Below are 17,619 nucleotides of genomic sequence, written 5' to 3' on the forward strand. Positions count from 1 at the left end.
AGTATCACAGATTGGCCAAAGTTTGGCCATCTACGTTCGCTGCTGCCATCATGAGATTACGAAGGGTAATAAACAACAACTGTCTAGGAACGTTTCGATGAATTACCGACAGGAGAATTACCTTCACCGGTAATACCTTAAGCCAACAGTGATTTGTAATTGAATTAAATGAGATTAGGAGGTGTTCACTGTGAAATTGAAAAGTTTGATTGAAGATATGAAAGTTATCGGGTTTGTTGAACGGGTATGAATACTTGCTCATGAATGTTGGATTATGAATACCAAGAAATATTTTATCAGACAGAGCTTGCTGCCGAAATGAAATAAAGAATCATAACCGTCGGACATTCCATAATTGTATACTTCTTAGAACGAAGATTGCTGTTTTATGAACGTCCAAACTCGTTTGACAGTTTCCTGAAACACACAAGAAAAAAATATCCCTTCATCTCATAACAGAATAGCAAATGTCTCCCGGGGAAGTTCATTTTCCGCAATAGAAAGCAATTCCGGTTCTCAATAAACTAAATAAAATCCATTCCGTTATGGCTGGCGGCACTCTGGAAATATAAGCTTACGAAGGAGCATTATCCGGTAAGCACATACACAACCGCCGCCGCCATCATACACAGCAACAGAGCGCCCTCGTCTCCTCCGGTATAGTATCATGTGTACTAACTCACATGCCCTCGTTTGGCAGGAATTGAAACGGAATCTAACGGAGCTAAAAAGGGGGCAAACATATATCGAATTGTTCCGCTCGAATCCTGCAAACTGGACTAGCTTCAAGTTCAATCATATCGTGATCAATTTCTTGCACACTACAGTCCTACTGTCGGTACAACAGTGGATCGTAAAAAAAATACAGCCGCAGGAGTACGATGTGATTCCGAGCGAATGCTGCTTGTCGTGGACTTCGGTAATTCATACAGCTGAACGAATTTGATATAAATGGATATAACCAGAAAAGATTCGACATTTTTCCTCTATATAATTCATGATAATTCCCGCAAAAGTTTGATGTTGTTCTGCTTGCAGATTCGGTTTCAGAATATTTTTTTTTTCAAGACCTTCATAGTTTAATGTATAGGAGCAATTCCTGAAATGGATAACAAGTCATCAGATTTCATATACTCCGTTTCGGAGGAAACTTTGCGCAAAATTTCATCTTTAGTATGTATAACAAAGCATTTGCTATGCACAGATGGAGAGACAGATTCGATTAGAGGCTGTTTTTTTAGAAAGAGCATATGGAATTTAGTAATCACTTTCTTCAAATCACTGTAACTCAAAAAATTTTAATTTGAACAAAATAGTGTTTAATAAAAAGTAACCAGCGGGCACTCTAAAAATTTTCTAGAATTAAATCTCTGATTTTTCTAGAGCTCTTTCTCAGATACCTTTTTTGTGTAAATTATAGTTTTCCAGAGATTAAATAAAAAAAACGATATAATTCTACAAAACCCTGAGTTCAAATTACACCAGTTAAATTACCCAGCGTTGCTCGGAAAGGTTATGTAAAGAAAAATCTGTAAATAGTTCTGCCAATTGAAATACTGAGTATGGTCAAAAAAACTAAGCAGACAAACCGATTAAACAAAACTCCGTTCATGATTACAAAATTATGAAGATTATTAGATCCCATGATCGAACATTACCATATAAGATGTGATTATATATAAAGCGTTCTCCATCGAAAAATCATAGATCCGTATTTTTTTATTTTGTCATTAGGGTGACCGAAATTGTAGAAAACCTTGTAAGGGTGGATTAAAAAAATCGATTATTTTCGAATTTCATAAAAAAAAAACTTTTATTTTAAAAATTGTAACTTTTGAGCCACTCGGCTGATTCTACTCATCAGTGCAGAGCAGTTCAAATTGAACTGCTTAGTGCTAAACTCGGCAGTTCAATTTGAACCGCTAAGCAGACGTAAAGTTTCTGCTACTTACAGAACACTTTTTGTTTTGCAACGAAGTGCAATGTCTTTTCCGACGTGCCGAACGAAAACGTGTTTTCGACTATTTCTGGCCGATGCAGGTATGGTCATTTAGGGGTTAGCCAAATTTTGTGCTAGGGCACATAACCGTTTTCATTATTTTTACGTTTCGTCTTTGACTCATCAGTGCAGTTCAATTTGAACTGCTCTGCACTGTTCAATTTGAACTGCTCTGCACTGATGAGTCAAAGACGAAACGTAAAAACAATGATTCTACTAATTTTTTAACATGTTAACGTCTATAGTTTTTAAGAAAAATATGCGAATATTTTAAAATTCAGGTTTTGTGTTTAAAAAAAGTCAATTGAATAATTTTTCAACGGTTTTCATAGTTTGTGACCAATGGTCACTATATAATCTTATATTTTTCTTAGAAAACTTAAACATTTTCACATAACATATCCAAAAATTAATAAAGTGTTATTTTTTGTTTTTGAGATAAAATTTTTGGGAATTTTCAAGTCTTCGTTGTTTGCGACCATACGACTCCATTCATTTATGGTGATTATTATACGAACACATTCTCACCTCTTTTAGATTGTAAAACAGGCCCATTGGTCTACCTATCATGGAAACCGTTAAAAGTGACATTCTAAAACACAAAACATCAACTTTGAAATATTTACATATATTTCCAAAAAACTGCAGACATTTCTTGACAAAATATCCACAAATTAGTGGAATCGGTCGAGTGGTTCAAAAGTTATAAATTTATCAATAACATCTTTTTTGAAGAAATCGAAAAAAACACGGAAAAGAAATTATAACTCAAAAACAAAAATCATACATCACCAATTTTTCCACCAAAGTATATCCTCCGCCATTTTTTTATAAACGTGCTCAAAAGTATTTTCTATCAAATGCAAGAAACGGATTTTTTCGTTTGCCTCAATCTTAGATATAGCAGTTTAAAATTAACCTGTTTTTGAACTATTTTTGCTCATAACTTCGGTTCAGAAAACGCTGCCTGAATGCGCGTTGGTTTTAATAAATTCTAAAAGATGTTCTAAGATACCAAATTCGAAAAGTGAAAAATAGAAAAGTTAGAGTAAAAAATCTTATTTTTTGGAACACTCTAAGTTGCTCTCCTAAAATAGCTGTAACACTAAAACTTTTAGAGATACTACAATGATGTCTTCAGCAAAGCTGCTTGATGTAAATTTTTCTACAATTTTGTCGAAGGATGCAGTCCTCTATCTCAACACGTCCGGAAAATAATTTTTGGATCACCCTAATAATAAGAGCCACCCTAATACCATTACATAATACATTATGCATCAAAATATGGCTCCTCTCTTACTGATCATTTGTTCCGAAGACATCATAGCTCTGAAGTATAAGGCTAAGTCACAAATGTTTTTGTACCCCTGAATTGTGAATCCGTCTAAACCAATTTGTAGCTGCGGTAAGATTTCGAAACCCTTCATCACCACTGCTTCAATGACAAGCGAAATATACATCAAGGAATGTTTACAAAAACGACTTCTACCCATGATTCGAAGCCACAAGGATCCTGTTGTCTTCTGGCGAGATCTTGCTTCTTGCCACTACTCGAAATCAACGGTAGAACGGTATATTACCAAAAATGTCACTTTCGTCCCAAAAGAGATGAATCCACCAAATTTCCCACAACTTCGACCAATTGAGGAATTTCGGGCATTAACGAAGGCACATCTTAGGAAACATGTCTCGGACGCCGAAACCATTCAACAGTTCGAAAATGATTGGAAAAAAGTGTCAAAACTTGTCGCCAAGAAGTCTGTACGGAATTTAATGAGGAACGTTCGCAAGAAGGTGCGACAGCTAGTCTACAATGGCCAAGTAGCAAATGTTGAGAATATTATTCTGTTGTTGTAGTCTAATATTATCAGTATATCGAATAAAATTTGAATATCTAACGCTTGTGAATTATTTACAGCGAAATCCAAGTGCGTTCATACTTTCTGGGACAGTCTTTATATGATCATGCAAAAGGGGCTGGGGTCCACTAGGAGATTGATGGTACCTATTAGCTCTCCGGACAGTACCAGCCTAGATGCCGTGTGGAATCCGGCGGAAAAAAATTAACCAAGAATAGATCCACTGGGTTCCTGCTTCCATGTCGTAAAAGGCGACAATTGCAGGAGTTTCTTTTTCTTTTCAGTTATCAGATATTTTCAATGTTTCACTTCTGATTACTCTATTTTACTAAATTATCTCTTCATTCAACCTATCAATTTCCGTCTAGCTTCGGATAAAAGTTTTATTTGGAATGTTTTCTTCTTCCATGTCATTGATTGTCTTTCAGAATTATAAATTGAATGATAAAAATCAACTATTGCGCAAATTCGTTGATATTACAAAGTTAATAACAGAGATAACATATATCGGTATATTGAATAAATAGTAAAAAACACTTGATATTAACATTTCAAACAATAAATTAATATTTTTCTCGGCAGCCGGCTGCCCAGATCAACCAATGTAACCAATTAATAATTTTAATAAATAATTAAAATAATAAAGCGGAAATAATACAGAATCAAGACGCGCGTGAAATCTGTTTATCTTTATTTTGTGATTTAAAATGATTTTATGAGAACTGTTTAGAATGTATCATTTGGATGATTGTAATCTGTTGATGCTAAAGATGAGGAGGTTTTATGCCTGTTGGAGAGCAAGTTTGACAGCAAACTCCACCGGGCTTTTCCCTGCTCCAAATAAACAATGCAATAAATCAACTATTCACTCGGGAAGTCAGTGAATTTAGTGGTGCATCCGAGCATCTTAAACCCGGAACATACTGAGTCGCGCGCGAATAATACCAATACTGAAATTTTTACTAACAAATATAGTATATACGGCCTCTAGTAACAACAAGTGTTGGACTAACATCCCTTCCCATTCCTCAGACGATCTACGTTCGAGCCTGGCCTGCGCCGGTACTGATCAATGAATTCTGGGGTTACCAGAAGATGTACATTGAAGGATGATTTACCAGTCCCAGGTCGGATCATCTTGAAACTCTCTGTACAATTTCAGCTAATCCCGATCAGTAACGAAGTAGCAACCAAGGGTGGTCGCTCAAGCTCAAGCTAAATTGTGAATCCGTCTAAATGAATTAAAATTTTTAATTCGATCGAAGAAGAAATCTTAGGTCGATCGAAGCAGAAATTTTAGGTCGATCGAAACAGAAATCTTAGGTCGATCGAAGCAGAAATTTTTAGGTCGATCGAAGCAGAAATCTTACTATTCGATTCAGTTCAACGACCTGAGTAAATATCTGTGTGTATAACAAATATTGTCACTCAATTTTCTCGGAGATTGCGGAACCGATTTCCACAAACTTAGATTCAGATGAAAGGTCTCATGGCCCCATTCAAAGTTTCTGAATTTCATTAAGATCCGGTTTTCTGATCAGGTAACTTCCAATCCATTATCTTTAAATTCCAAAACCTTCAGCCTCCACTAACCTACTAATTACTTTTTTTCCCAAGAAGTGCTCTAAGCAAAACCTCTGATACACTGAGTACTCATACCAATATTGGAAGTAACTGTTCTACATTTGTATTGGAACTGTGTTTATACGCTTTCTATATTGATAATGTTTTATACATAGATCCCTTGTCCAGATTTATTATATATGTTCGGCAAAATTTACACGTCTTATTCTCGTTTGTTCTCGTCAAATTGGATTAGTTTTATCGTTGACTCGTTTGGTTGGGAACATCCAAAACACCTAGGGTTGCCATCTGCACGGGCCTCTGGAGCAGCAGCTGTGTCGGACCTAGAAATAGCTGCCGGGCTGTTGGCCTTGCAAAAAATCTGCCAGACCGCAGGATCACTCAAATTTTTTTTTCTGCTCGAGTTTTTTCGAAACGTCCGGGAAAGTAAACGCTACGAAAGTTATGATTTACTAATATATTTTTTTAACTCAATATAGAATTGACAGTTAGGCCAGTTACTGATACAGAGGTATTTTATAAAATGAGTAGTAGGAATCATCTTTGAAGACTATTTGTTGAAGAACAATAAATGGAAAAAAATATTCTCTCATAGAAATTACTTGTCAAATTAAAATATGGGGACTGTTTTCGTAATACTATTAGTTGAAACTTGCTCTCTTTTTGACCATTTTTGAGTTGTGCAAAAAGCTTACCCATTTTATAAATCAGTCTTGAGCCGTGTACAAAGTTTCATTCAAATCGATCCAAATTTTGTCTCCTTGGCTGCTGTTAATTTGTGGAGTTGCTCATAGGTAGTCGATTCACCTTCTGAAATGCATGACTGTAATATAAAAAGAATACGATAATTTTATTAAAGATTCTAATTACATGACAGTGAAGGAATACTGAATTAGCCAGATCCCTAGAACAAAAGCCAAGAGTAACATTGTTATGGAAGCGAACTGAAGTTAAATGCCTTGTACGTGGGAAAAGGTACACAGATAAAAACATTTTGTGAATTTACATCAATTTTCATCCACATATTTGAAGCAGGCAATTGAACGGGCAGTTACTATAAAGTTCTAAGCTTATTTTGAAATATGCAGTCTTGTTCATTGAAAAGTCTATGCAATCCAATTTAATTTTACATCGATCATGGTTTTAAATCAAATTTTTGATTCAACTTATGTCTATTTCATCATACTATTGATTCATATGTCGTGTAAATTTCATTATTTTTTCTGTGTAGTGCACTTTTAGGGGATTTCTGGAAATCTGAGTGCAACACAGTATACCATTCAACTACAATTTTGCATAGTTGACCGCACAGTACGTTTTCATGATTGATCAAAATTAGTCAAAATTGAACATTTAATCGTGGGACGGGTATAGTATGATAGGTTTATCGATGCCTTTCATGCAGCCCACCTGGGTTCGATTCCTAATACCGCACATAGGATCAGTAAGTTTAATGACGTTAAGGTTAACATCACTATAACCTAAACATAAAAAAGTTAACATTGAATCAAGTACATGAACTATGAATAGAAATGAGGACTTATTCATTAGTTCTTGATTTATTACTATATTCGAATTTAGTTTTTCAATCTAATATAGAGTAACCGTAACTAGCTTTATTCAGCTCAGCTACAATTTTTTTTCACAGGTTTAAAAAATATTAGTTAGAGTGAGATCTGATATCTCACTTGACATTCTCGCGTCGTTATTACAGAAGTAATGGCTATGATCGGATAGGAATGTGAAATCTGCCCCTGAAGGGAATTCATATGGTTATACCAAATTTGAAAAAGATTAGACAGGAGACAATTTTCCCAAAATTCAACCCTTCAACTATTATATTGACGGAGTTGTAGACATAAGAACTGATGGATTTAATAATACAATTAAAGCCGAATGATACATGAACAATCAAAAACAAAATAAAAGAAACGGATCATAACTCAATCTAGGAAGGCATGGAAATTTGAAAATTTCTAACCATTCAATTGATTCAATCTAGATAGGCATGGAAATTTTAAAATTTTCTGAACAACGGTTTTGCGAGTCAGTTTCTTAGTTAAAGTTGAAAGAAGTGGTGGTGTATTTGCAATTTGGAATTGTAATAAAAAAAATGGAGGATTCCGACACAGCCATCTCCGGGAAAATTGAGCGGTAAAAAAATTCGTTGAAAAGTGCTTGCATGTTGGGTATCCAAGGCTCCGTTCGAAAGACAGTTTTTCCATAGAATTACCTTAGAATTCGCCTGTCCCAAAAAGAAGAACCATCAATAGTAAATTTTACATTCAGTTATTGATATTTTTGAAAAGTGAAATGAAGAAAAATTTCATCTTTCAGCAAGACCATACACCGTGTCACAAGGTATTGAAAACAATGTCCAAATTGAATGAATTGGGCTTCGATATTCTCTCTCACCCACCATATTCATCAAATCTAGCCCCCAGCGACTGCTGGCTCTATGCTGATCTAAAAAAAATACGCCCAGAGACAGGACAGGAGTGTTGTTTTATTGATATTCATTTTATTTGATGTTTTACGCGACCTCTCTACCCACAAATTTGAACAAATTAAGGAATGTTTTAGGCATTGTGTATATTTGCATTCAAAATACTTGAACATTTTGAAACTTAGTTTTTCACACCTTTGAATTTGAATTTTATAGTTTTCACCCTTTTGAATTTGGATTTTCTAGTAATAAATAAATCATTTGGACACGTTCTTATACTTCGGTATCATATTTGAAAAAAATGTGAAATTCCACAAGTTTTGAGCTTTTCTAAAAAAATTGCATTCAACTATGCGTCTCCATTAAAGGACTATTATAAGGAAAAACATAGGTCACTAAGCACCATACGTTTCCTTCTAATTGAACTTCAATGGAAACGTATGGTTAACAGTTATTTTTGGCTTTCTCAAATAGAAAGGCTATGCAATCACTGTGAAAATTGACTTTTTAACCGAGGCCCGGAGGGCCGAATGTCATATACCATTCGACTCAGCTCGACGAACTGAGCAAATCTCTCTCTCTCTCTCTCTCTCTCTCTCTCTCTTTCTATCTCTCTCTTTCTCTCTCTCTTTCTATCTCTCTCTCTCTCTCTGTGTGTGTGTGTGTGTGTGTGTGTGTGTGTGTGTGTGTGTGTGTGGCCGTCCGTGTGTGTGTGTGTATGTAACAAAAATATGCACTCATTTTTCTCAGAGATGGCTGAACCAATTTTCACAAACAAAGATTAAAATGAAAGGTCTCATGGTCCCTTAGCCTGCTATTGAATTTCATTCCGATCCGACTTTCGGTTCCGGAGATATATGATGATATGTACCAAAAAAATGAATAAAATATGCACTCACTTTTTTCAGAGATGGCTGAACCGATTTTCACAAACTAAGATTCAAATAAAAGGTGTTATGGTCCCATAGTTTGCTATTGAATTTCATTTGAATGTGACTTCCGGTTCCGGAGTTATATGGTAAAATGTGAAAATTTGAGAAAAAGTTTACACTCAATTATCTCTGGAACAACTCAACCGATTTTCGCAAACTAAGATTCAAATGAAAGGACTTACAATATCCTAAAAATTTGTAGAACATTTTATCTGGATCCGACTTCCGGTTCCGGAACTAAAGCGTTGTAAGCGGAAAATTACCAATTTTATTAGTATTTTTCCACGAACGATGGTTAAAAACAGATACAAATCCCATAAAACTGTCTGATACATTCTTCTAGTTTGCAGAGCTTGTTGGTTTGTGGGCATGAAAACTTAATTCGGCACTACTTATTCCCTCTTTTCCTGTTCCGATAGCACCGAAAGTGGAGAAGAAAAACTCCTAAAACTACATTCACTTTCACAATCTTGATTTGAATTAAAGTTCATACTGTCTTTAAAGCTACTGTGAAATTTCATCCGAACTTCGGCTATTCCGAACCAACTATTGCTATGATAGACCAGAGTTAGCACTCACTCAGACAAAGTGAGGCTACATGTTGCTGAGCGCTGTGCAATACCCCGCTTTGCCCCGAGAAAACATTTTCCTTTCCGACTAGTAGCGACAAACACAATAAGGCTCGGAAACGAAAAACATAATACGTTATTGAAGCTCAAAACAGATCACTACGAAATACTACGAAAGTGGGACCTTCTGCGGATTCATTCTATGCGCCGTTCGCCTCGCACGAGATAAAATCGTATTCATTGGAATTCCGTTTTTCAATGTGTGTTTTCATGGAGAAGGTTGTAGCACACCAACTAAACGGTCGTTTTCAGACCATTAAAAATTCTCAAAGCATTATATTCGAAATTATTTTTCCATTAGTTACAAATAAAAATTGTATAGTTGTGTAGACTAAGGTCGGGGTGCAGAGCATAAGGCTCTGGTCTAACAAGCTAGATGTCGTATGTTCGAATCCTGACTTGAAAGGATTCTTAGTGTTCTTAGGATAGCAGCAGTCTGTGCAATAGTCCAGTGCATACCAAACGAAGTTCTCTGCTTTGTCGGGGTACAGCAATCAGACGAATATAGACAAGTTTAAGAACACATCAAATTCCATACATAACCCCTTCACTTCGACTAATGAAACCTAATCGAATGAATGTGTAGAAATTTGTCTTCAAATTGAAACTCAATGCTCGCAACAGTAACACTCAGTCAGATCACACACCCACAGGTAATGCCTCTTCCAAATTCTAGTGAAAGGAATCGAATCCGTGAAAGTTTAATGCGGAAATAAGCGTACTTTATTCGGTAACAATTCAACTCACGTTGCCTCTCGGTGGCTTCTCGGGTGAACTTTCCTTCTACTGACGCCGGGTGGAACAACATGGCAGCAGTAGCAGCATCAGTAGAGCTGTCTGACATAGATTTATGGAAAGTAACAGAACAACATTTCCTCCCCACGACAGGTAGTCGGTCTAGGGCAGGAAGCGCCTCGTTGGTTGCGACAGGGGAAGTGAAGTTGTGAAAAGAAGCTTCTGCCGTGGATAAAATATACATGAGACAGTGAAATAAATGTCGCTCTATGCCGGAAAGGAGCGGAAGCTACGCTTCGTTCAATGATTAAATAGAGACTATGGAAAGCGAAAAAGTACTGCGAATTGAGTGACTCTTGCAAAATAGGAAAGTTTGGACGGATTTTCCATGTCGATAAGTAGAATGATTTAAAGCGACCAGATATTATTGTGCAAAGCTTGAAAACGATGATGGCCTGGAAAAAAGTTACTGATTGTTAAAAACAACATGACAACAACGTGGAAGGCATGGCATTTGATTTATCTTCGAAATGTGAAAAAAAAGAATAAAGCAACCGAACTTACAGAATGCCATTAAAAATTCCATTTGTGCACGCATGCCGTTCGTTTGTAGAGCAAAAAAAAAAAACAAAATGCGATACACGCCGGCATTCCAATTTATTGCAGAGTCGTCAGCCTCCATCTGTTTGGCCAATCGAGGGCGGCCTAAACATGAAGGAGAATTCACAATGCCGGTGGCAATCAATTTCTATATTGACAAACGAATCCTGCTGATCCAGCTGTCACAGAATGATTCTACTGAGCTACAAGATGTGCGGTTTGGAGGAAAGACACCACAGAGTAAGAATTTAATCCAGCAATCGGAAGAGCGGCACAGTCTGAGGTCATTTGAAACGGAATAAGAACAGACATTGTCAAAATACGGATCAATATTCAACATGTTGCGGATAGGCGGCTTATAGAAATAAGAAGTCTTGAAGATTAATATAAATTAAAATGTTTGTATAATTGCGCTTTCGAATGCGTTTCTACGTTCCAAAATTAAAAAAAAAGAAAATTGATGCAGAACCTTAAAAAAATGTTTACTGAATTTATTTTTTTAACCGAAGTTCACAAACTAACATTGAAAAGAATTACCTTATAGTTTTATACTAGGATACTCCTAACATTCATCCGAATCTGACTTTTGTTCCCGGCGGCATAAAACTCCGTTCGAAGATATTCAATTAGTGATGAAATATGACTAGAGCAAAAATATGAAAATATATGCGCTATCTTTTCTCAGAGATGGCTCGAAAGATTTTCACAAACTTTTAAGTAAAATAGCTTAGGATCCCGTAGGAAATTTCCGAATGAAATTACAGGATGATGAGTGCAAAAACTTCACGATAGTGTTTTTTCCAAAAAATGTTATGCTGTAATATTTTTTAAATAGTCGAATCAAGTGGAATTTATTTCTGATCAAGATGACTTAGTTCATTCCACCAACAGCTCACAAAAGTTATTGTTGAGATCTTTATAGTTATTGGTCAAACGAACTCATACCGGTTCCCGGTTTACGGTACTGAAATGGTACGTACTTCGATTTATCGGAGACGGTTCTATCGATTTTCACAACCTAAATTCTAATAATAGTTCTTCTGATCCCAAAGGTTGCTTGAAATTTGACCTATTCTCGACTTCCGGTTCCGGAATTATCAGGTGGAGAATGTTGAAAATTTTCAACCGCCACTTACGCGACGATGCACTGACCGAAAAAAGGCAAATAAGTGCTTAAAATTATTTCATTAAAAAAATATTGGCTTTGGCTATACCGGTAACCAGTTTCCGACTCCGGAAGTACCGGAAATAGTGGCTAATAACTAAAAAACGAAAATCATTTCCATTTCACAAACTTAGTACTAAATCAAAGATTTCAAGATTCCACAGGTTGCTATGAAATTTTAAACGAATCCGATATTCGTTTCTGGAATCATAGCGTGAAGAGCTTTACTAATTTCAAGTCTTCATTTAAAACAACGATGCAAAATACGTAAAAATGTTGGAAAGCTTATGTCATGTGATTCTTTCCGGCATTGAGCACACCGCACCCTACAGTGCCAAAATGTTGGGGTCATCTCTAATTTCGTAATGTGCTCAAAAGTTAAGCACCTCAATAAAAGTCACTATGCAAAAGGGTGTAGTCGGGTTTGCATATAAAAGCAGCCCCCAAACAGAAAAAAAACATTTAAGGGTTTTGTTGGTTTGTGCAAAAAGCACATATTTTGTTTCTATTTCTTCGCGTTTCGCCTTCGGCTCGTCAGAGCTTAAAGCAGTTCGAACTGAACTGCCATCTCGTGCCTAGCAGTTCAACTTAAACCGCTAAGCAGTCGCAAAGACTGTCGCAATATTGCACTTGTGCAATATTATTTGAGGGTTGCATAAATAGTGCAAACTTTGTGTCTGCTTAGCGGTTTAAGTTGAACTGCTAGGCACGAGATGGCAGTTCAGTTTGAACTGCTTTAAGCACTGACGAGCCGAAGGCGAAACGCAAAGAAATAGAAAAAAAATTGATATACGCTGTGTGAAAGGGATATTGGAGATGGTTTCCCAAAATTTTAATCCTTTAACTGCCATATTGATGGAATTAGGGTGTTTCTTCTGATTTTCATTTTATTTAAATTTTTCAAAAACCTCTTCAGCAAAAAAGTTGAAAAAAATCAGGAATTATGGGAAACCTTTCGAATTTTTTTCAAAATTTTTCAAAATGTATTTCATGTGAAAAAAAAATTTCGATTTTTTTTTAATCGCATTTACAATTTTGTTACCACTCTAGATTTTACATTAAAAATAAATCATTTATGAGTGCATTACGCTGTATTTTTTCAAATTTTTTAAAAATGTGAACGGGTATAATATCACACTTTCTTCATTCGGAAAGCCATGCGTCTCCATCAAATTGTCATCATCCGATGGAGACGCATGGTATTTAGTTCTAAAATCATATTTCACATGCCCTTCAAACTAAATACCAAGCGTTCCCATCTACAACTTGAGTTCAGGGCTTAAGACAGAATTTTCATATTGAAGGACCAGGGAGAGAAACATGAATCAGAACTAATGAATTGACAAATATTTAAGTTTGAATATACGGTTTAAAGTTTTTATTTATGAACTGATAAGTCATTTCACATTTATTATATTCAAATCAAACAATAACTATAGTTAGTAAAAATTCTAAAGGACAATTGAATTATAGTTCTTTTGCAGAATAAAGTAAAAAATCAAGTAAAATTCGAAACCAAGCGAAGTCTAAAAAACTATCAGTTTTAAGGTAAATGTTCGTCGACGTTCTGTATCACATGGTATGAATAGCCAAGTTGCCTGAAATTGCTCAACAAAACAGCTAAATTCAAACGGCTTAAGCTCATAAAGACCGATTAATCAAACTGGGATCGGACTGACAGTAAATCCGTCGTAACCAAATGTATGAGAGGGAAAGGCTTCAAAATATAACACCTTCCTACTCGAATAATGGTGCGTGGCGACGATATCGTGGTGGTTCATGAATACGTGAATTCATTGATTTTTGACCGCGGATAAGGATACTAGAAAAGTAATACGTCACCATAAGAAATTAATCAACGACGTATAAACCAAGGATTCCAACAGCTGCTTGGAGATCCACCTATCATACGTACAGCTGAAATTGGACAGCTACGATCATCAGGATAACGGACGGCAAACATTTGAAAAAGGTTCTTGAATGTGATTCGGAAGGCTCAAGAAAAAGAGAAGCATAGCGAGCAAGGTGGATCGATCAAATGGAGGCAAAGAGTGGTCACAGTCTGAGCTGTATGGTGACGACTTCTAGATACATAATAAACGGGCTTGAGCATATACGTGAGAAAAGTACTCCACGAAACAACAGAAGAAGAAAAAATCACTAAGTGCAAGTAAGTTCGATGAACTATTCTTGCGAAAGCGTTTGAAAATCAATGTTTATACATAGCTCAGTTTCTCATTCATTCTTAGTTAATACATATTTCGATTAAAGCAATGAAACAATACGATTTTCCGAAACTTTTTTAAAAAGGGGTCCTCTTTAGGAAACAGCAAAAAACTAAAAATATTAAGTTTGAAAAGAACATGTTGTTTGTACAGAAAATCGACGATGCGAATTAATACGTTCTTTTTGGGTCTTTGGGACTTGCTGCCAGCGCTTCGACTTAATTTCTATCTGGTTTATAGTATTTCTTAGGACTGCTAATAGCTAATCTCTAAACCTCCAGACTATACCGCAAGTTAGAAACGAATTACTAGCACACACGTTAACTAATGCATTCCCTAAATCATTGTTTGGAAAATCGACCCAGGCGTGCGGGCGTGTGTAAATAACATAAGGAATAAAATTCTTTATCATTATTAATTACGTCAATACTCAAGCTCGAGTTGTAGCTGGAAACGCATGGTATTTAGTTCTAAGGGCATGTGATATATGATTTTAGAACTAAATACCATGCGTATCCATTGGATGATGCCAATTTGATGGAGACGCATGGTTATCCGAAAGATTTATTTGTTTAAAGTTCAATATTATACCCGTCCACATTTTTCAAAAATCCAAATTTTATAAAATGATTTTTTTTATGTAAAATCTAGAGTGGTACCAAAATTGTAAGTGCGATTAAACAAAATTCGAAAAATTTGAACATATGTTTTCACATGAATTACATTTTGAAAAATTCTGAAAAAAATTTGAAAGGTTTCCCATAATTCTTAAAATATTCCTGATTTTTTTTGCTAAAGAGGTTTTTGAAAAATTTAAATAAAATGAAAATCAGAAGAACCGCCCTAACTCCGGGTTAAAATGTTCGGAAAATCATCTCCAATATGAACCCTTTCAAACAGCGTATATCAATTTTTTCTGTTTGGGAGCAGTTTTTATATGAAAACCCGGCTACACTCGTTGAGCTTAACCGGATATCGGTAAAGTGTGCCACCCGGTTGTTAAATTTTGAAATTTTTCTATCTTATAAAATCAAAAGTTTTTTGATGCCGAATATCTTAGAATTAGCTTCAGCATTAGAGACCGCCCGTGAGTTACTACTCCGTTATTAATCAAAACCAATTAAGCTTTCAAAATTCATTCAATTCGTCTTCGAGACTGAGACAATCAAATTCAAAGATATTCGCCGTGGTGAGAGATCGCTGAAAAAATTTCCCTGCTGTTCAACGAAACAAATTACCCATTATTACATTCTATCACGACAGAAGGATGACTCATGTAAATCGCTGGTGAGCTACGGAAACCAGCAAGCAACTTGTCAATATCTGTCTACACTTAAGGACAATGAAGCAACTTCATAACCGGCCCAAACCAACCTAGAGCTTGAAAATAATCAAAATCATTCTCATCAACGAAATCATCATCTGCAAAAAAATCACAACAAGATATGCCAGTTCCAGCTGACGGCTCGTTGTCAGTGCCTGAGCAAATAACAGGATTCCGAAATTTACGACGATATTTCCAACAACAGCGATGACGAACCTACGCACAGTAGGTAAAATTTATTAAAGCTGTAAGTTTTTTGGGAAGTACGATACGGTTGACATTTTGTGGGGGAGATATTAAATTTAAGATTAGTATTGTACTGTTACATGAATCCGATGAGATGCCATTTAGAATACAGAACCGCCATTCATCGACGACAGCATCAATTACCTTTCTTGTCGGTTCTTTGTTTAATGGTCGTGCTGCTGCTGGTGTCTTCTGTTGTGAAATCAGAGAATCTGTGGTAAGCAAGTTCATTTTTGTTTCGACAGCCAGGCAGATTTAAAGGCACTCAGTTCGAATGATTCACGGTCGAATCTAGTGATCGCATGTTGAACTCAAATCGAATACCTTTGCGTTTCAAATACTGTTTCCCAATACCCAGTCCTTCTGGCATCATTGAAAATGAATGGGCTGATGGCGAAGCTCAGACAAAAGTATTTTTACCAGATTTGAATCTAAAAATGTCATAATGTATACTGCATTTTTTTTTCAAGCATTTCAGGTGATTTGTATGAATGTGGATATGGTACTTCATAACATCTAACTGTTCAACATTGACACAACCACATATCCGGGATTTTGGTTCTCCATACATGGTTCAATTTGTGTATGGAGATCTTGTATTGAAGGGTATTGTATCGTTTCTCACCCTATGTGGTAAGGAGCTATAGTAAGAAGGTGCATTGATTCTCAATTTTGAAAACAATTCTGTAAATCTGTTGTACAATTTTACAGCCATTTAGAATACAGGGTCCAGCACTCGAAGTGTAACCAACTTCAGACTTTCGAGCCTGGCGTCAAGGTAAATGCGACATATTATCGGGAAAGTATTCTGGAGGTTGCTTTGAAGCCGTGGGCAGACAAACATTTCGGTGGCAGACCATGGACGTTTCAGCAGGACTCGGCACCGTCTCACAAAGCTCGAGTGAACCAAGAATGGCTGAAAAACAACGTTCCGAACTTCATCACGTCCACACAATGGCTCTCGAATTCATCAGATGCGAATCCAATGGATTATTCTCTTTGGGCCATTTTGGAGAGCAAAGTCCGAACTAAAAGATACACCAGTATCGAGGCGCTGAAAAAAGTTATTGTCCGCGAGTGGGTCAAAATACACCTGCAAGTCACATTCGGGCAGCTTGCGATTCGTTTTTTGACCGTCTCAAGGCCATAGTCAAGGCAAAAGGTGGTCATATCGAGCAAAAGTGAATTGATTCTGAATTTTGTATTATTTTTACACATTTTGTACTTTGAATTAAGTAAAAGTAATTTTCCAAACTGAATTTATGGCCTTTTTAATTGGATACACTTCGAGTGCCGGACCCTGTAGGGTACTGTTGTTCAACGACGACCATAAGAATTATTTTTCTTAAGCAAGAGACGCCCCCTTCTCGATTGTGGATGTACACTAGGACCTAACGAAGAGAAAATTCTCAAAGAGCAAACCGTCGAACCACTTAAATTAGTAATAAGATTTTATTAAAGAAAAAATTTCACTTATTTGAGCGTCATCTACAGTGCGCATTTTTTTTTTTTTTTGATAAAAAAGACTTCTTTTGTGATTGAGCTGTTCATTGAGCAGGTTCCCCTTCCACAAAAAATTTACTTTTCGACAGGGATTGCCATTCCTGAAACTCCAAATTTAATAAAAATGTGCGTGTGCGTAGATTTCCGTACTACTATCTACAGCACTGATATCGCCACATTTTATATCAAAATTACGATGAATTACAAAAAATAGTTTTTTTATCACCCATGCAGACTTTTGCAAAAAGCGCCTTAAATTCAGTTTCAGCGACTAGTGATAATGCTTATATTTTTTATACATTTACGAGAAAAATAAAATCACATATATATATTTTTTAGATTCAGAGAAATATTCAAAGTCGTAAAAGAAAT

The 17,619-nt window shown here is 36.0% G+C and overlaps 1 protein-coding gene across 1 annotated transcript in view; it reads left to right on the forward strand.

Annotated features, from left to right (window-relative positions):
• The window catches only part of LOC131429573 (out at first protein), a 213,958-nt gene that overhangs the window by 187,183 nt on the left and 9,156 nt on the right, over positions 1 to 17,619 (forward strand). The window lies entirely within an intron of this gene.

This window comes from Malaya genurostris, chromosome 2 (genome assembly GCF_030247185.1).
Source record: "Malaya genurostris strain Urasoe2022 chromosome 2, Malgen_1.1, whole genome shotgun sequence".
NCBI lineage: Eukaryota > Metazoa > Arthropoda > Insecta > Diptera > Culicidae > Malaya > Malaya genurostris.